The 20547-nt window shown below is 41.5% G+C and overlaps 1 long non-coding RNA gene and 1 pseudogene across 1 annotated transcript; both read left to right on the forward strand.

The window, feature by feature from the left end:
• Window positions 1-232: 232 nt before the first annotated feature.
• LOC132680157 (uncharacterized) lies at window positions 233-20051 on the forward strand. The gene is made up of 4 exons (XR_013554016.1): window positions 233-420; window positions 745-820; window positions 1991-2025; window positions 19982-20051. It is a non-coding gene; the product is annotated as an uncharacterized LOC132680157 (long non-coding RNA).
• On the forward strand, window positions 19429-19493 carry LOC144613170 (U4 spliceosomal RNA; annotated as a pseudogene).
• Window positions 20052-20547: the final 496 nt, after the last annotated feature.

Below are 20547 nucleotides of genomic sequence, written 5' to 3' on the forward strand. Positions count from 1 at the left end.
TGTACAAATATAGACTTCCACAATTCAAAAAAAAATAATGTGATAATAATGTGGAAATGTTGGGGTTTGGAGCAAACGGTCAAGAAAGAATTCTTGAGATTTCTTTGGTGCAAAAAGGTAGTTTTATTAAAGCACAGGGATAGGACCTGTGGGCAGATAGAGCTGCCTTGGGGTTTTGTTTTGGTTTTGGTTTGTTTTTAATGTTTATTCATTTTTGAGAGAGAAAGAGAAAGATCATGAGTGGGGGAAGGGCAGAGAGAGAGGGAGACACAGAATCTGAAGCAGGTTCCAGGCTCTGAGCTGTTAACACAGAGACCGACTCGGGGCTCAAATCCACAAACTGTGAGATCAGGACCTGAGCCGAAGCTGGATACTTAACCAACTGAGCCACCCAGGGGCCCAGCACTGGAGTTTTAACAGGTGACTAATTACACACTTTTAGGTTGGGAGGGGGTTAGGAATGGAGTCAGTCTCTAAGTAATCTTGGAAGCAAGGTTCCCAGGACCTTGAGGTGGGTAGCTCTTGTTACAAAAAAGTCATTTATTACTATCTAATAAAACCTTAGTCATGAGACCCTTCAGATGTGTATCAATGAGCTATATGCTTTGGGGATGATTGCCAACATAGACCTTGAGGGGTTGAGATAAAGTAAGTTTCCAAAGTAATTGTTATATGTTAAAAAAGACTTACAGGATCCTGGAGGGTCAGGATAATGTTAAGCTAAGATTGCCTTTCGTCCCTTAGCAAAGTGTCATCATCAAAACAGCTGAGCTCACAGAAGAAGGTCACTCTGCCTGCCTCAAGGACTTGTCAATGGGCTGTAAGTAGCAAGGAAATTTAATCTTTTCCTTTGCCTTTGTTTCCCACATCAATAATTCCCTTAAAGAATAAAATAACATCATGTCTACAGATATATATTTCACTCAGTAAACAAAAAAAAATCAACCACCAAAGTTAAGTGAGATTGAAAAAAACCTTCCTTTGAGGTTCTCCAAGGGGATTATTGATTTCTGAGAACATATAAGGAAGGTATGTTTTGGACAAATAGCCCCTATCATTCAGAATGAAATATTGACGGTAAGCATTTAAAGCATAAAGATAAAAATGGACACAATGATCGAAAGGAATTAAGCATATTTGTGGCTTGGCATTTTATATTAATTTTTTATACATAAAAATTTAAATTTTTGTTAACATTTATTCATTTTTGAGAGACAGAGAGACACAGAGCATGAGTGGGGGAAGGGCCAAGAGAGTGGGAGACACAGAAACCAAAGCAGCCTCCAGCCTCCAAGCTATCAGCACAGAGCCCAACGTGGGGCTCAAACCCACAAACCATGAGATGATGACCTGAACCGAAGTTGGATGCTTAACCAACTGAGCCACCCAGGCACCCCTATAGTGGATTTTGTTTCCAATTTGCTGTTGGTATTTTGCTCTTTTTGAGTTGCCTTTGTTACATACTATGTGCTGCTTGTATATTATTATCTTTGAGAAATTATCATATAAAGTAAGGATTTTTAAAATTAATTTATGTTTTTTAGTCATCCCTACACCCACTGTGGGGCTTGAACTCATGACCTGGAGATCAAGAATTGCATGGTCTTCCAACTGAGCCAGGCAGGTGCCCCTAAAGTAAGGTTTTTTGATGAGAAAATAAGCTCTTGATTTTTAAAATAATTATAAGCCATTCTAAGGCCTAACGATATATGGAGACATTGAGCCTTACATTTATCAGCTTTGAAGAGTTACCGCCCACTTGTTGGTATGAGCACTGGGTGTTGTATGTAAGCAATGAACCATGGAATCTACCCCCAAAACCAAGAGTACAGGGTACACACTGTATGTTAGCCAATTTGAAAATAAATTATATTTTTTAAAAAAATGAAGAGTTAGCACCCAACATGAGCAAACCCCAAGAGAAAATCTTCTTTAGACTCACTTAACCATTTACTGTTTTTATTTTCTTTTGTTCTTTTGTTTTATTCAGTGCTATGCTTTTGACTCTACTTGAAGATTCTTCAGGTAAGTCCAACCCACAATGGTATTCTTAGATTTTGAATTTCTTTGTTAGAACCACTGTTATTTAACCATTTCATTCATTGACTATTTTACCCTTGACTCTAATAGAATCTCCTATGAATGTCACGTATACTCTTTTGGTGTTTCCCACAATTTTCATCCCACTGCTTCGTGTGTATGGTCAATAATGCATTTAACTGCAAGCATTTAACTGAGTTTTCCTGCCCATTAGTCCAAGCCTTAACATCACTACTAATTGAGCATGGTAAGACTACTACTTCATCAGTTTGGCCCACCACCCAGGGACAGTGCTGGAATACCAATTCTGTAAGGCAGCCAGAAGACTGGTCCATAGTAGTCAGGATCACCAGTGCTGGGAAGGACAGCACACAGACTAAAAAATCTCAGTGATTTAATATAACCAAGATACATATTTCTCTTTTCCTTGCTGGTCTCATATATATGTGATCACTTCTACCATCTTGTTGTTATACCACCACAACAAGACAGGGAACAGGCTGGGAATCTTAAGGGGCCAGGCCTGGAAGTGACCATGGTCCTTTGCACTCATCCTATGTGCAGAGCTAGTCACATGGCCCAGACCTGTCCGGGAGGCTGGGGAATGTGGAAAGCATACAGATATTTTGTTAAGCACTATTGTCTCTGGTCATCTAGTCTAAACCTCTTCTTTGTTTTTTTTTTCAACTAAAATTGAAAAAAACTTGACCATCTCTGTCATTGTCACTCCTTAAGTCTGAGCAGCATTAGGAAAGTTTACTTTCCATCTCAGTGGGTTCCTTGAACAAACGGTTTGGGAAGTAACAGAGACACAGTAATGCAGGGGTGCAATCACGAGTTCACAACAGTGTTAGGCTGCAACTGGGACTCTGAATTTTAGGGCTTTTTCGAGTTTTGTGGAGATTTCACTAGGCGAGCAAAGGTTGGGGTAGCAGTCTCTATTTGGAGCTACTTGTCAGCTTCTCAGCTACTTCTGATAATGACCACTGTAGGTTCAGGTGATCAATGAATGCGTGCCGCAGGCTTAATAACCTCTCACTCTCATAGTCAAGGGGGCCACTTTGATGCAGCCCTGGGAAAGTAATTCAAAATTGGCTATGATTCACTTAATATGGCGGGGGTAGGACGCTTTTCTTCAGTGATCCAGATTGAGAAATAAAACAGGACAGGTTCAAACATCCAACAAAAAATGGGTTGTTGTTGTGTTTTCAGGCCTCTGCATTCCTCAGAAGGAAAAATAGACACTAACACACTGCTGTGAAACAGGTAACCTAGGAATAGTCTAGCATGCTTGCAGTTTTGCTTCACTGGAAAATTTAAATAATTTAAAGTTAACTGATTTGATTTTTCAGTCTGATTTAGACCCACTCTGTTACACAGTCCCAGACTGGGACAGGCAGCTGGCACTTGTTTGTGCGATCACTCTCCAGACAGTAATAACTGTCACAGTATTACCTTTCACTCACAGCAGTTATCTCCAAGGAGCTCCAGCACCAAAATTCCGTTTGACGCGTAGAAATACGGACCTTTCGTGTGCTCAGTGTAGTGAGAAGCAATTGCAACATAACTGTGATGACGGGCAACCATTTTACGACATTGCACTATGGCTGCAATGGCGATCATAGGCTACCACTCATCAATAGATTTTTCTGGCTTGGAGGGATCTATTAAATACCAGCAGATGGAGTTGTGAGCGTCCTTGGAGAACTGACTAATTCCACAACCTGTGGAAATGCTCTCCTCCCGTTTATGGCTTGGTCTTTTTTGGAGACAGAAAACAAGTGTGATAGGGAAACTGAAAGACGGGAAAGGAGCTGCCAGAGCCTAGAAGATGTTCTCCTGTCTTCACTGTTCCAAGAGCTCAAGCTTAGTCAAAACCCCAGTGCTCTTGCCAGGGAAACCCTCTACTTTGATCACACTGGAAATCAGAACTCTGCCCAGATTACTTACTCAGCAAGGAATAGGCCCTACCAACCTCCACAGGTCATTTTTTGCTTTTGGACTCTACTGGTCTTCTCAGGTTGCCATAAGAAATACCACAGACGGGGCGCCTGGGTGGCTCAGTTGGTTGAGCGGCCGACTTCGGCTCAGGTCACGATCTCGCGGTCCGTGAGTTTGAGCCCCGCGTCGGGCTCTGGGCTGATGGCTCGGAGCCTGGAGCCTGCTTCTGATTCTGTGTCTCCCTCTCTCTCTGCCCCTCCCCCGTTTATGTTCTGTCTCTCTCTGTCTCAAAAATAAATAAAACGTTAAAAAAAAATTAAAAAAAAAAAAAAAAAAGAAATACCACAGACAAGTCAGCCTAGAGAGCATAGATTTTTCGTACAGTTCTAGAGGCTGGAAGTCTGAAATCATGGTGCCGGTATGATCAGGATTTGGATGAGGACCCTCTTCCTGCCTTGCCGATGGCTTCCTTCAGACCATGTCTTCACACTAGAGACAAAGAGCAAACTCTCTGGTATTTATTCTTATAAGGGCTCTAAATCCTAATTCTTATAAACGCTCTACCTTCACGACCTCATGTGCACCTAATTACTCCACAAAGTCCCATCTCCAAAGAGCATCACAGTGGGGGCCAGGGCTTCAACATGTACATTTTGGGTAGGACGTTAGTTTAGCCCATAGCACTAAAGTAGGAACAGGAGGATTCTAGTAGTATCTTGATGGATCTCCCTGTTCCTCACTAGATTCTACAAGCTCAACAGGTTTTTGAAAAATGGTAATCATATAACATCGCTCCCTATACAAAATCCTCTAATGACCTCCCACCATACTTAGAGAAACTATTCCATGGACTCTAAGGTTCCATATGATTCACACCCTTCTTTCTTCTAGTTCCTTCTTTGTTGACTTCACACCTGCCATACCAGGTCTCTCACTGTTCCCCAAGCATACGATGCTCACTTCTCCTTCAGGAACTTTGCAGTTGCTATCTCCCTGGTCGGGAGCACTTTTCCAGATCTTTGAATGGCTTGTTCTCGGTCTTTATTTTCACCTTAACTATCACCTTCTTGAGACACTCCTCTTTCTCCTGTTCTCTATACCTGTATGTTCTGGTTCATGTAAGTACCATATCTTCAAAGGGCTTCATATATGAAACTTCACCTATTTTCTCTTTATAGTCTCAGTAACTAGAGCACTGCTCAGCATAGAATAGGTACTAAATTACCATTCATCACAACAAGTAAATTGACACACATGTCAGGGACTGCCTTGTATATACTGTCATCCTAATCCTCTCTTTTGATCTCCAGCCCTGTATACCTGCTTCCTTGATGTCCCACATTCACCATTTTATAGACATCTCAAATTAAAAGTTTTCAAAATTGATCACTCTATCCCTTAAAACCTACATCTTCTCCTATGTCCCTCTTCACATAGTGATCCAAGGAAAGTCTGGGCATCATCTTTAATTTTTTCCTCTTCCTCTCCTCCTTGCATGCAGTCAGTAATCAATCCAATTATTCTATTTCTGAAACACGTCACGCCTCTTTTCCTCCTCGCCCCATCTCTACCACGGTCACTTGTCCAAAATGCCACCATCTCTTGCTGGGAGCACAGCATCCTGCAACAAGTCTTCCCACTTTCATTCTTGGCACTGTCTCCCCCTGTCTATTTCCCACACAGCAGCCAGGGGTGCCTGGGTGGCTCAGTCGGTTAAGCGTCTAATTGTGGCTCAGGTCATGATCTTTAAGTTTGTGAGTTCGAGCCCCACGTCGGGCTCTGTGCTGACAGCTTGGAGCCTGGAGCCTGCTTCAGATCCTGTGTCTCCCTCTCGCTCTCTGTCCCTACCCCTCTCACACTCTGTCTCTCAAAGATGAATAAATGTTAAAAAAATAAATAAAAAATAAAATAAACAGCAGCCAGAGTGATGCAGGGCATTTATTTTAATAGCAACAGGTAATATGCTACTAACGGCTACTCTTTGGGCACCTGAAGGCAAACCAAACCAAACCAAACATGAGTTTGGCCCCCTCAAAGACTAAAAATGCAAATCTGTACATGTAACTACTCTATATTAAAAGTTTAAAGGGGCCCATGGGTGGCCCAGTCAGTTAAGCATCCACCTCTTGATTTCAGCTCAGGTCATGACCTCCCGGTTGGTGAGATCAAGCCCCAGATCAGACTCTGTGCTGAGACTATAGAGCCTGCTTGGGATTCTCTCTCTCTCTCTCTCTCTCTCTCTCTCTCTCTCTGTCCCTCCCCTGCTCGCATGCATGTGTGCGCTCTCTCTCAAAATAAATAAATAAACATTAAAAAAAAAAAAAAAAAAGGCTTAATAAGCACTCTCACCACCCTTAGAATAAAAGCCAGTGTCTTCACCAGGCCATGAGTACCTGTGTGATCTGGCCTGTCAATTTCTCTCCTCATAGCTTGTACAGCCCTCCCCCTGCCTCTCTTAGCTCTGGCTGCAATGGCCTCGCAGCCCTTTGAAACTGCCTGCCACCTGCTTTTCCCCTTCGGAGTTTTCACGCAGGATCTTCCCTGCCTGGGAAGGGATTTCCTCCACTCTCATCCTAAATAAGTAATCTCTGCTTCTCCTAGGACTCAACTGAAATGTCACTCTTCAATGATGACTCCCGTAAAGCACCTGTTCAAATCTGGGCCCCTCTTGTTAAACTCTCTTCACAGCACTTCCATCTGGTTTTAACATAGTTGGTAATTACAGATTTATCTGGAACTGCTCAATAGCTGCTTCTGCCATTATATTGAAAGCTCCAGGAGCTCAGAAGTCATGATCTGCTGCTTGTTTGTTTTTTTAATGTTTATTTATTTTTGAGAGAGAGACAAAGTACGAGACTGGAAGAGACAGAGAGAGAGGGGACAGAAGATCTTAAGTGGGCTCCGTGCTGAGAGCAGAAAGCCCCACACAGGGCTCAAACTCATGAATCGTGAGACCATGACCTGAGGCCAAGTCAGACTCCTAACCAACTGGGCCACCCAGATGCCCCTATGGTCTGTTTTTTTTACCTGCCTTTTCTTCAGAGGCTAAGTTTAATACCAGGTACACAGTGAGCATTCAATAAATATTTATTATCGTAACCCAAATAAGTGGAACACTCTTTTTCACCCCCACAAGTACCCAATGACCTTTTATCTCTTGGCCCTTGAGTGGCCAAAAATAAAATGCACCAGCAGGTTACTACAATGTAGGATATCCCAAGTAACTGGGGAAAGAAGTAGTATTTTAACCATGGTTTTCAGCGAACTTGTTTAGTCTTTTGCTCAAGAACAGAGGTTTTGGGGTCCCTGGGTGGCTCAGGTGGTTGACTGTCCAACTTCAGATCAGGTCATGATCTCACGGTTTGTGAGTTTGAGCCCAGCATCAGGCTCTGTGCTGACAACTCAGAGCCTGGAGCCTGCTTCGGGTTCTGTCTTCCTCTCACTCTGCCCCTCCCCTGCTCACACTCTCTCAAATATAAATATTAAAAAAATTAAAAACAAAAGAGAATTAAAAAGTTTTCTGTAAATAGTGGAAAGAATCGTGTTTTCTGGTAAGGAACTTACATTTGGTATTTATTTGTCTTCTATTATTTGTAAAGCATACCTTTAAATCTATTTTTCATGATAAACTGACAATTTATTAATCAAAGTATTGGGATTTTATAATTAAAGTGAAATTCTGCTACACAAAAAAAGTGTGAAGACACGTGTTCTATCCAGTGATTGAGTTATTCTTAACTAAAATTACTCTGCCATATTTAACATAGGACTTAGCGTAGATTTTTTTTCCCTAAAGTTTTACTTAAATAATTTCTATACCCAATGTGGGGCTTGAACTCATCAGAGCAAAAATCACATGCTCTTCTGACTGACCTAGCCAGGAGCCCCACTGACATAGATTTTTAAAGTCCAAAATACTATTTTTTTTAACAATAACAATTATTATTATTACTAACAACCACAAAAGGCCGCACCTCTAAATCCAGGTATTTTTAATGGAAATACAAAGGATGAAGTAGTCATCATAATAGGATGCTATTTTGGGATCAGGCCCGAAGCCATCGGCTATAACTGATTAAATCAAGCAGAGGGCCAAAACCAAGATATCTCAATCAAGGCTGGCAATCTAGACAGGGCCCATGGGCTAATTTTCTGTATTTAAGTGGCTGAAAAGTAACCAGTAGAAAATATTTTATGATATGTAAAAAAAACTGAATCAAATGCAAATTTCACACAACCATGCCTATGAGCTTACACAGTGTCTAGATGTACTTTCACACTGTGATGGCAAAGTTAAGTAGCTGCAACAGAGACTTCTCAAGAGGTTTTGACTGTAACCTCAATAGTAAGTTTTACATGGACCACTGTATATTCGCAGACACATAGCTGTAAAGCTTCACCAGACAGTATTCACACTGCTACAATGTGCTCTACTGTGTTCTGTTCAATTCTATTTCACTTAAACCATATTTATAATGTTTCCGATTCTGACCCACTAATGATAGCTACTCATAGTTTTAAAAAAATTAATTTGGGTTTATTTTCTCAATCCTGGTTATGTAATAAATCACTTAGGAAGCTCTTGAAAAAATGCTAGGCCAGTAAAATCAAAATCTCTGGGCACCTGGGTATCACTCTTCAAAAACAGCAAGCAAATTAACAGCCCCTCTGGCTGACCCTAAGGAGCCTGGGCTGAACACTAATCCCCTTGCTATTCAAAGCAGGGGTCTTCAGAGGAGCGGCATCAACACCTGGCAGTTTCCTAGAAACTCATAATCTCAGGACCCAACCCAGACCTACTAAATCAGATTCTACTTTTTAACAAGATCCCCAGATAATGACATGCCTGTTGAAGTGTGAGAAGCACGGATCTAAACCAAGAAACAGTTTTTGATTAAGCACTGCAGCATTAGATTATGCTCTCCTCTTTGGGAAAGGAAAATTGCGTATTTGCCTCCGGTTATTATTGAATTTGGACCGGCAAGGGCAAAATGTGAAATGGCAGAAATAAAATGTGCCCAGAGGGAAAAGCTGTTTCATGTGTGGGAGTTTCTACCTGTAGAAGGCCATCCCACTCCAAAAAAGAGGGGGAGTGGAGCTGGAATCCAAGACTGTAACATGAGTGACCTTGATGTGCCAAGACCAACCAGACCTCCAAGTGGGGTCCAAGCATATGGCAGCCTTGCCCTCCTCCCCTCCTGCTGCTGCAGCCAGACCCATTATACAGTTTCTCTAATCCAACCTTTGCACCTAGGCCAGAACCAGACTGGCTTCTAGGAATCAGAGGACAGGCTCTGCTACTGTCCACTTGATCAGAAACATCCGTGTTTTAGAAACCAAAGCTCTCTGGTGCGTTTCATCCCAGTAAGAGCAAAGGAGGAGGTTCTGAGTTTGCTCTGGTTGCCGAATAGGAGGCTTCCCAGGGACACAGTTGAGTCACAGAGGAGCCACGGAGGGGTGAGGTCTCCAGCAACCTACACAAACTCCTTGGCAACTGGAACCTTGGGCGGAAAGTTTTCCCTCTGTAATTTCCTCAGGCCTCTTCCACAGTTTCAACTATTTGTGTTCTCACAGCATTTCCAAATGCTGGTTTTACCCTCCGCTGACCTGAGCAATTCTATTTGGTGTCGTTAACTTTTTAAGTGCTGGTAAGAGACCGCAACATTTAGTTTAGATTTTGCTTTGTTCCGTTTTTGGTGGGGGAGAGAGGATGTAAAGCAGAGGTACTAGATTTAGAAGCATGTATTGATAGAAATTTCATCAAATATCACAAGGTCTAGGCATGAGTATCAGAAGACACCTTTTTCTTCACTTTGTCCTTCCCCCGACAAATACCAACAGTAAGAAAACAAACCAAAAACAGACCTAATGACCACATGTTCATTGACCACATGTTCACCTCTCTAGAGAAGCCTTCACAACTTGGATGTTATTGCTCTCAGTCCCCACCAGGGAGAGAGAACTCTTCCTAGGGCAGGGGTTCTCAAAGGGTGGTACCAGGAGAAGCCACTTCACTTGGGAACCTGACAGAAATGCACATTCTCGGGCCTTACCCCTACCAAAACTACTAAATCATAAGTGCTGGGGCTGGGGCCCAGCCCTCCAGGTGGTTCTGAGGCATGCTAAAATTTGAGGACCTCGGTTCTAGGGAATGACTAAATTCACACCAGCTACAAATTAAACTGGTCTCAAAGATAGGTTGATCAGTTTCAGAAAACAGCTAGTTACTAACCTACCCTATCTTTAAAAAAAAAAAAAAAAGTTGAGTTTATGAAACAGGATTCTGAGCATAGATAAAGACTAACTTTTTATGGCCACCATTGGACTTTTCCAGTAAGGGCTTAAAAAGTTGTATGGGTAGGTCATCTTTTGTTGATGATGTACTCGGACGGACATGAATCTGTCAAAAGGAAAAGAACACACTGCTCTCATTTTGCCACTGAATTATAACTTCCAGTCAATAAACTAGACAAATTAACGTCTACCTGGAACAAATTAAAATACCTCTAAACAAGGTGAAGTTGACCTATCAAGATTCACTTACCACAAACAAACCTCTGTTCCCATTAGTGCTTTAAAAGGTAAATTAACACACATACAAAGACATATGTAGTGCCTAAGGTATGTTTGCCCAGTGAACAATAAACTATGGTTTAGCAGGGATTTCTGAACAAAGCAGACTCCAAGTTGCTACCCAATCCTCTGGGACAGCTGTAGTTCCTAGAGGAGCCCAAGCCCAACATCTATGTAGGCTCCAAGTAGAAACATCTTGAGATCACACTAATGTATATTAAGGGTTGCCAAACAATAACAAAGGGATTAGAGACAAATGATTTTTCATTTAGAAAAATTTTTTAAAAAGGTTAAATTTTGGGTAATATTTTTATAACAACCCACATGGTTTACTGGAAGCAGAAAAAGAAAATTCCAAGTGGAGAAAATTTGTTTCTGCTTAAAATTTACATAACATGCATTTATTCATGCATTAATCTGTTACTTATTCTTTCTTCTCTCCTCTTCACACTTTGAGGTCTCTTTGCTTAAGGGATGGATAGTCATCATTAGTGAGGAGTGCTCTGACTTATAATTATTGATTACCAAGAAAACACAAAAGTTGTGGTTATTTACAAACTGTGTGACCTTGGTAAGTTATTTCATTTTTTAAAAAAATATAATGTTTTATTTTATTTTAATGTTTATTTATTTTGAGAAAGAACACTTGTGCACAAGTGGCAGAGGAGCAAAGAGAGACGGAGAGACGGAGAATCCCAAGCAGTCTCCATGCTGACACAGCACAGAACCTGATGCAGGGCTTGATGTTGTGAACCGTAAGATCATGACCTGAGCCAAGATCAAGAGTCAGATGCTGAATCGACTGAGCCACCCAGATGTCTGCCCCTTGAACAAGCTGTTTTAGCTCTCAAGAGCCTGTAATCATTTCTGCAACAAAATTATAATACTTCTTTTATACAGTTCTTGATAGTAGATATCCTATACATTCTACCAATAGAATTTTCTCTTAATAAGGGGGAACACAGTGGAGAAACACACCAGACATTTATTTGGGTACTTTATTTTGCTTTGCAAACTAAATATCAACATGCCAAACTTCTTTGTTTATTCCAGGTATCCTTTCAATTCAGAATGTCCAAAGAGAAGTTATTCCCCCATCCAACAAAGCCTTTTTTTTTTTAAATCAGGGCTTCCCAGCCACATTATTCCTATTAATCACACTAATCTTATATTTTGCTTTCTTTATAACCTAACGAATCCAAAGAACATCACAGAGCTACTGTTTCTTTATTTGTAACTTCTCCCTTACCCTCCCTGTCCCCTTGCCTCATTCTCTTGTGTTTGGACCAAATAGTCTTGTATCTTTTTCTGGGCTTTCAGTATCTTTTCCTAGTCAGTCTTAAGAGTGTAGTGAATGATCAGACAACCCTCAGCACTATCCTGCCTGGATTGGATTCCTAGCTCCACCCTTTCATTGTTATATGAACTCAGGCAAGTTATTTCAACAGAAATAGCTCCCATTTTTTCACCTGGAGAATGGATGTCACAAAATTATCTTACTTTTCTTTTAATTAAGTGATATAATTGATATACAATACTTAGAGTACTCAGTTCAGAACAAGCACTGTATAAATGTTAGTTTATTCTTTTATTCATTGGCCAATTAATCTGACTAAATCATATTTGATCATGGCATTGCCTACTCTGGAAAAATCCAGAACAGTTTCCCAGAGCCAATAAGTTATATTCTAGGGGCACCTGACTGGCTGAGTCAGTAGAACATGTGACCCTTGCTCTTGGGTTTTTAAGTTCAAGCCCTACATTGCGTGTAGAGATTACCGAAAAATAAAATCTTAAAACAAAATTGGGGGCGCCTAGGAGGCTCAGTTGATTAAGCATCCGACTTGGGCTCAGGTCATGATCTTGCAGTTTGTGGGTTTAAGTCTCGCATAGGGCTCCACGCTGACAGCTCAGGGCCTGGAGCGTGCTTCACATTCTGTGTCCTCTCTCTCTGCCGCTCCCCAACTTGCACTGTGTGTGTGTGTGTGTGTGTGTGTGTGTGTGTGTGTGTGTCTCTTAAAAAAATGAATAAACATTAAAAAAACTAAAGGAAAAAAGTTAGATACTAGAGCAGAATGTTCATAAATGGCTGGTAATTTTATTGGAAAACAGGTATTCTAGATATTCCTTAATGTCTTTACCTTAAGCAACTATGTCAACTAACACAGAAAGCAAAGCTAATATTTGGACGCTAATACAAGGGAGAAAAACACTTGCAATCCAACCTGGAGGACTCATGTGTTTTAAGATAGCCTCTCTGTTTCTTACTGGTACTGTGTCATCCTTGCCCCTAATCCACCATTGCTTAAATTTCAGAATGTCGCCATTCTAAACACCCTCGTTTCTTCTCCCATCACAACCTTATAGGCGGTTGGTTGTATTCCACCTAGTTCCAAACAATCTGAGAATGCTTACAAAATGTTTATAGCGGGGCATCTGGGTGGCTCAGTTGGTTGAGCATCTGACTTAGGCTCAGGTCATGATCTCACTTTTCATGAGTTCGAGCCCCACATCCGGCTCTCTGCTGTGAGCACAGAGCCCACTTCCAATCCTGTCTCCCTCTCTCTCTGCCCCTCCCCCACTCATTCTCTCCCTCTCTCAAAAACAAACATTAAAAAAATGTTTATAGCAAATTAAAACAAAATAAAATAAAAGCGTTTAGAGCAGGAGAAAATATAACACTCTGTTATATAAAATTTAAGTTTTCAAATGTACTCCAATGAGCCCTCTTAAGATCTGCAATAGTCAATCTATTGCATTGATCTATCTATAAAATAAGCAGGCAAAGGACACCTTGGGTGGAAGCTGAAATTAAGTTAGTTCATGATATCTCAAAACGAACAGTAAATTGATGATGTATTCAGGTACTAAAAATTATTCTAAAAGGCGAATTCCATTGCTCTACTAAAATTGGAGAATGGTCCGGGGCAGGGGAAGAAGCAGACACTTTATCTCCAAAATGAACTTTGTAGTTATTCAAAATAAAACTAAATGTCTTTGAATAAATGTTGAAATAGTGGGAAGGACTGCAGCTATTTTAAAATTATCTTCCAGAGGGTTCACAGAAATGTAGGTATGTGGAAAACCAACATCTCAGTTTTACAGAAATAAAATACACAATGAGACTCAAAACAGATTAGCTGAGACCTAGAACACAGGATTATTTTTCAAGAAAGTGGAACAAATTTACTTCTCAGTATAAAAAAGAAAGTGAACAATATCCTTGCCACTTGGATGTAATAAAAAGATTATGAGGAACAGAGAAAAACTGTTTCAAATGTTCACTTATGGGTGGGTTGATCACATGTCCTGTTTTGCCCTAGACAGTCTAGGTTTATTATCTGTTGCCCTGGTGTGATTGTTCGTAGCGCCCCCTTTACTTCCTTCAAGTGTCTTGGTTTAAATAAATTTTATGTTCACCCTATGTGTGTAAAATTAGATGAACATTTTACATGTTGATTAAAACGTTTATTTTCCTGATTTGCAAAAGTAGATCTCTAACTCCAACTATCTGCTTCAGAAGGAAACAAACCAATGTAACTTTCCAAACAGGTAATGCTCCTCAGAGGTGTGAGGGCTTCTCGACTTCTTCGTTTTACAATTTAATGTTAAATCTGTGTGGATCTGTAAATTCCTGTGTCTGGTAGGAATTACCATTTAGTTCTTTCCATTTCTTAAACCACCTGTACAAGGCTGCTGGGAAGGGCTTGGACTGCTGAGACCATTGGGCTAAACAGAAACGCTTTGAGGTAGAAATTAAGGGGAGTGTATCAATCTCATACAAGTTCCCTTTACAAACCCTAGAAAGATCAATATATTGATAGGTCACAAGACAAGTGTAAAGATGAATTAAACCCTTAGGTTAATTTTCCTGATCTAATTCTCCAATTTTCCATGCAAATGTCTTTCTAAGTCCTTGTAACTTTAAGATCTTTCCCATTCATGAGTCATCTAGAAGAGCAATAGACATTTCTAGGAGGTTACAGGGAGGGATCTGACAGGCAGGAAGAAGGGTCCAACATTTCATTGTTATATTGACAGTTTGCATATATTGGGGGAGCCTACCCATGGCTCTTCAGACAGATGTCTCCAGAAGCAGCTCTAGTTTGTGCCAAGTCCTTTCTCTTGCATGAAATCGCATTAGAAAACTATTAAAATGGACAATAAAGATAGGATTTTTTTTTTTAATCATGGTCTCAAGCTAACTTAGGGGAACACCATCCTCACTTTTCTCTCGAACTTCACATACACTTTAATGAATAATGTAGTTGACTGTAAGAGATGACATGTGAGAATATTCTTTTTAAGAGTTGTACACATGGAAGGCATTATAATGGTTAAAAATTCACACGTCTGGGGTGTCTTGGGTGGCTCAGTCGGTTGAGCTTCCGACTTCGGCTCAGGTCATGATGTCGCAGTTCATGAGTTCAAACCCCATGTAGGGCTCTGTGCTGACAGCTCAGAGCCTGGAGCCTGCTTCAGATTCTGTGTCTCCCTCTCTCTCTCTCTCTCTCTCTGCCCCTCCTCTGCTCATTCTCAGTCTCTCTCTCAAAAATAAATATCAAAAAAATTAAAAAAAAAAATTCACGTTTCTGAGTCATCCAGGTTTCTTAGGGTGTTTGACCCCAAAATAGTACCGTGTTGAGAGCTGAAGTGAAACTAGATCAGTAGAGGGGATGTTTACCATCCTGTTCTCAAAGGAGGTGGGTAGGAGGTGTGGCAAATGTTGTTGCAAGGCTCATTTACTTCTCCCTCCTGAAACTTGTTTTGGCAGTCGGGTGAGCTAGCCAACTTCTTCTGAAGACAGTACGGTGGGGGAAGGGTTTGGTAAGGAGTAAATACTTGTTCTTATTGGCCTCGCTTTTTTTCCTTCTTTGCACAGCAATTTCACATTGACCAGGGCTATACTTGTCTTTTCTTATTTGAGTTCAACATTTATGCTTCAAAGATTCTGAACTTCTTGCTTATGAAGCCCAAAGAGGCAAATGAAAGGGAAGTCAAAAAAAAAAAAAAAAAGAGAGAGAGAGAGGGAGAGAGGGAGGGAGGGAGGGAGGGAGGGAGAGAAATGAAGGTAGAACAGAAAGAAAGCTAGAGAAGCAAAGAAATAGAAAGAGACTGAGTAGAAATTTCTATCGGGTAAAGGACTTCATAGTTTTGGATTTCAGTTTCCTCTTCTGTAACACAGTGATAATCAAGTAAAAAGGTTTTAGGAAAGTTAGGAGGATTCTATAAGATAAAGTGTATAAAGGACATGAAGCAGTGCCTAACATATTGTTGGTGACCAAGATTATTATTCTTATGGTATTATTAACAAGAGACTTGGTAGCGTAAGGAATAATTTGTAAAAGTCACATTTGCATCCATCTATCTTTAGACAAAGACACACCATTTTCTTCCTTTTTTTTCTTCTTTTGAGAAATAAATCATAATTCCTACCCTTCCTGATATGTATGGTAGAGGTGATCTGATCCTTACCACTGGTCACCATCTTTGGTGCTCATGACCCAAGTATACAGTGAATATGTACAGATCTACTTCCTCTTGACCCCAGTTATGAAGCTATGATTCTTGTGTGTGTGGCCATAGGCCTTTTATCACCCTTAGTTTACATTTCAATAAAAATGACATGATTCATTAAATAACTCAGGGCCTTTTGCAATGGAAATAATTAGAAAGTAGTCAGAGATCCTCATGGGTTGCAACTGAGCTCACTGAAGAGTCATGCCCTGGGTCTCAAGGATTATTTGGTGCCAAGACTGAACAGCTGCCACTTGGGTTCTGGAGTCAGCTGGTTTGACTTTGGATGGCGTAAGAGGCAATAGAAAAAGATCATAAAAGGCCTTCAGAAATCCTTTTCAATTATAGGTGTGGTGTTTTCAAAATTATCCTGTTTTCAGTGAGCTCGGCTCCACCCAGAGGAGAGAAAAATCTGTATGTAGCCAAAGAGAAGTGACTTAGTTAAAGCCCTGCATATAAAAACACAGAAGGAAGGCTGGGAAGGAAGCTGAGACCTCTAGCTTTACCCTGGGGTGTAGTGTTTATATGAAGCAGGAAATCATCTAGTTATAAGCTCAGCCAGCAAACTCTAAGATATGTATCTGAAGAATACCAAGTCCTCCCTCACAGCGAATCTCTGAGGCATCCTCTGTGGTTTCTTGAATTCCTCCTCCTACCCCAGCTGAGAGATATTCTATCCCTCATTTGGTTATAATCTTAGTCAAAATCTAGCAACTGAAATGGACTTAAGTGGTATCCAGGGCATTCTGTCAAAGAAAAGAGTTAATAATTGAGAATATAATTTTCATATAACCAAATACCTAAAAAAAACCACTATGCGCCAGGAGGTCAAGAAACACCTATTTTCTTTTTCTGTACTGTCTTTTGGAACCCCGTGGGTAGATACATCCTTGTATACATCTTGCAAAAGGGAACAGCTGTAATGCCACAAGACTCTTATAGAAGAGAATAAATCATAGAAAATTGGAAGTGAAAATGACATCCAAAGTTATCTAGTTCAGCGGTTCTTATTGCTAGCTGTATTTAGAATCACCTGAGGAATTATGCAAAACGCCAATACCAAGCCCTACTCTCCAAGAAATTCTGAGTTAATAGTTCTAGGTTGAGACCTGGGCTCGAATAATCTGCCTATCAAAGATAAGGATAAACCTATTAATAAATGTATACCTAAGGCATTTTATTAATTGATACATTAATAAATGATAAACATAAATTAAGACTTTTCTATAAAGTTGGAAACAAGAGCAAATATTTGGAGATACAATCTGGATTTGCTCCTTTTGGTGTTCTGAGCACCCAATTTTCCGACGTGTTGGGGGGTGTTCTCCATACCAATTATCTGGGCACACAAGCTGGGTATCAACTCCATTCTGACACTTTACCCAGAAGTAGGGTCAGATTGCACAGGTTAAGGATTCAGCCCCACAGGACTACACCCCTCTCCCACCCCACATCCCACGCCAGTAGCAAGCCCAGGTTAACCTGTGCTTCTGACCCAAAGGCTGTAAAACAGAGGTTCTCACAACCTCCTCCTTCCTTGGGTTCCATTAATTGGTTAGTTTAGAGAGGCTCACAGAACTCAGAGAAACATTTTACTTACTATAGAAGGATATAATTCAGGAACAGCCAGGTAGAAGAGATGCAAAGAGCAAGGCAGGGGGAAAGGGCAGAGACCGTCCAGGCCCTCTCCGGGTGTCCCGCAGATCCCCAGCTGTTCACCAACCCGAAAGCTTTCTGAACCGCGTCCTTGCGCGATTTTTATGGAGACTTCACTACGCGGACGTGATTGCCTAAATCACTGGCCATTGGCCACGGACTCAACCCCAAGGCCCTCTCTCTTCCCCGGAGGTTCAGGGGCGGGACTGAAAAATTCCAACCCTCGAAACACGTGATTGGTTCTCCCAGCAGCCAGCCTTTCCCCTCACCTTTAGGTGAGGTCAAAAAGTCACGTCATTAACATAACAAGAGACACCTTTGTTGATTTTATCCCTTAGGGAATTCGGGGGGGTGGGGGGGGTGGGGGGGGGGGTGGGTTGGGAGCTCTGTGCCACAAATGGGAAGGAAGACAGAACATATATTTCTTATTAAGGGGCGCCTAGGTGGCTTAGTTGGTTGGTCCAAGTCTTGATTTTGGCTCAGGTCATGATCTTTTGGTTCCTGGGTTTCAGCCTCGTGTGGGGTCCATGCTGCTGTGTGGAAACTGCTTGGGATTCTCTCTCTCTCTCTCTCTCTCTCTCTCTCTCTCTCTCTCCCTCTCCCTCTGCCCCTCCCATGCGTGTGCGCTCTCTCTCTCAAAATAAATAAACATTAAAAAAAATCACAACATCACACTTCTATACCTCACTTTGGTAAATCACACATTCAACAAAAAAATAAATAAATAAAAATTGAGGACTGGCTCATAGGTAAACTCTGAAGATGCCATTAAAAAATTAATGGTGGTGGGGCACCGGGGTGGCTCAGCTGAGTCTCAGACTCTCGGTTTAGGCTCAGGTCATGATTTCAGGGTTCATGAGTTCAAGCCCCATGTTGGGCTCTGTACTGAAAGTGAGAAGCCTGCTTGGGATTTCTTGCTCCTTCTCTCTCTGTCCCTCCCCAGTTTGCTCTCTCTCTCAAAAGATAAATAAATAAGCAAACATTTAAAAAATTAAAAAATAAAAACTTTTTTAAATTTTAAAGATACATCCCTCAGAAGGAGGGGGGATGAAGGGAGGGGCTAGCTGGCTCAGTCAGTAAACCTGCAACTCTTTTTTTTTTTTTTTAATGTTTATTTTTGAGAGAGAGAGACAGAGAGAGAGAGCATGAATGGAGAAAAGGCAGAGAGATGGAGACACAGAATCCAAAACAGGCTCTAGGCTCTGAGCTGTCACACCAGAGTCTGACGCAGGGCTTGAACTCAGGAACTGTGAGATCATGACCTGAGCCAAAGTCGGATGCTTAAAGGACAGAGCCACTCAGGTGTCCCAGTAAGCCTGTGACTCTTGATATGTGAGCTGTAAATTTGAGCCTCATGTTGGGTGTAGAGATTACTTTTAAAAAAACCTTTAGGGGCGCCTGGGTGGCTCAGTCGATTAAGCGGTCGACTTCGGCTCAGGTCATGATCTCGAGGTCCGTGAGTTCGAGCCCCGCGTCAGGCTCTGTGCTGACAGCTCAGAGCCTGGAGCCTGTTTCAGATTCTGTGTCTCCCTCTCTCTGACCCTCCCCCGTTCATGCTCTGTCTCTCTCTGTCTCAAAAATAAATAAACGTTAAAAAAAAAATTAAAAAAAAAAAAACCTTTAAAAAAAATAAAATTCAAACATGTCCCCCAATCGTTCCCCCAATTTTTTGATACTCTTACCTTCAAGAAGCAGAGCCTAAGCTTTGCGCAGTGCCAGTATTGTAGCCAATGAAGTTTATCTGAGGTGCGATTTTTGCTAAAAGAGGTCAAGCTTAATTTCCCTCCCCTTGAATGTGGGCTGGATTTAGTGACTTGCTGCTAACCAATCAAATGAAGCAGAAACGGTAGTGTAGGACTTCAGAGACTGAGTCTTCAAAAGGCACTGTTGGCCGCTCTTCCTCATCACTTGCTCTAGGGAAAACAGCTGACGTACGTGTGAGCCCTGCGAAGGCCACATTGTGATGAACTGAGGCCTTCTGCCACTAGCAATCTGAGCGAGCCATCTAGGAAGTAGATCCTCTAGACCTGGTCAAGCTATCAGATGACTTCTCAGGAGGTTGTAGTCCTGGCCGACAGCATGCCGGCAACTTCATGAGATCCCTTGATTTAGAAGCTCCTAGCTAAGCCCCTCCTAAATTCCTGATCCTCAGAAATTGTGTGAGGTAATGGGTGCTGTTTTAAGATGCTAAGCTTTTGTACAAGACAACTATAGACAATGAAAATAGTAATACATGATCCTTTGTCTCCACAAGTTTGCCTCCAGCTGAAGAAGTAGGTTACAGCTCCGGAAACATAACAAACTATAGAAGCCTCCAGACGTCCTGTCATACGAAAAGGATCTCCGAGTAGTGGAACTCCAGATGATGTCCACATCATGGTCTTTGCAAATTGAGTGCACTGAAGCTAAGTAATTTAGAGCCTGTGTGGCAGGACAGATTAGGTGGATAGAAGCAGAGATAGGGAGACAGACTGACAGACAGATGGGTAGAAAGCTATACTTTGGGAATCCTCCTCAGTGTTGTGAGATGTCAGGGGAAACCAATGATGGAACTAATACATCAACTTTGATCTTTAAGTAGCTTATTGAGATTGCATGTAACACCCTACTAAAGCAGACGGTTAATCAGTCAGACTAATAAAAAAATTCAGTTAAGGGGCGCCTGGGTGGCTCCGTCGGTTGAGCCTCTGATCTCAGCTCAGATCATGATCTCACAGCTTGTGGGTTCGAGCCCCACGTTGGGCTCGGGGCTGACAGCTCAGAGCCTGGAGCCTGCTTCGGATTCTGTGTCTCCCTCTCTTTCTGCCCCTCCCCTGCTCA

This window comes from Panthera onca, chromosome A1 (assembly GCF_046562875.1).
Source record: "Panthera onca isolate mPanOnc1 chromosome A1, mPanOnc1 haplotype 2, whole genome shotgun sequence".
Taxonomy (NCBI): domain Eukaryota; kingdom Metazoa; phylum Chordata; class Mammalia; order Carnivora; family Felidae; genus Panthera; species Panthera onca.